Raw genomic sequence first — 612 nt, forward strand, 5'->3', positions numbered from 1 at the left:
TGTGGGGACATCATCTCGGTCATCTCAGTCAGTCGACCCGTGGCACCCGCTGGGTCTGCCCCGTGACCTCCTGCCAGCAGGCGTTCGACACTTCACGTGGTAGCCTCAAGGTGCACTTGGCCTGGCACAAGCATCGTGGTGACGTCACCGCCACTTAGTGGCGAATGGCGGTTGTTGTTGTTGTTGTGTGGGGACACACGTGTGTGTGTGTGTGGGGACACACGTGTGTGACATTGTGTGTGTGTGTGACATTGTGTGTGTGTGTGTGTGGGGACACACGTGTGTGTGGGTGTGGGGACACACGTGTGTGTGTGTGGGGACACACGTGTGTGTGTGTGTGGGGACACACGTGTGTGTGTGTGTGGGGACACACGTGTGTGTGTGTGTGTGGGGGGACACACGTGTGTGTGTGTGTGTGGGGGGGGACACACGTGTGTGTGGGGGGGGACACACGTGTGTGTGTGTGTGTGGGGGGGGACGCGTGTGTGTGTGTGTGGGGGGGGGGCACGTGTGTGTGTGTGGGGGGGGGGGCACGTGTGTGTGTGTGGGGGGGGGGCACGTGTGTGTGTGTGGGGGGGGGGCACGTGTGTATGTGTGTGTGTGGGGACACAC

Source organism: Lethenteron reissneri, chromosome 71 (assembly GCF_015708825.2).
Source record: "Lethenteron reissneri isolate LAM-NWPU_2019-01 chromosome 71, ASM1570882v1, whole genome shotgun sequence".
NCBI lineage: Eukaryota > Metazoa > Chordata > Hyperoartia > Petromyzontiformes > Petromyzontidae > Lethenteron > Lethenteron reissneri.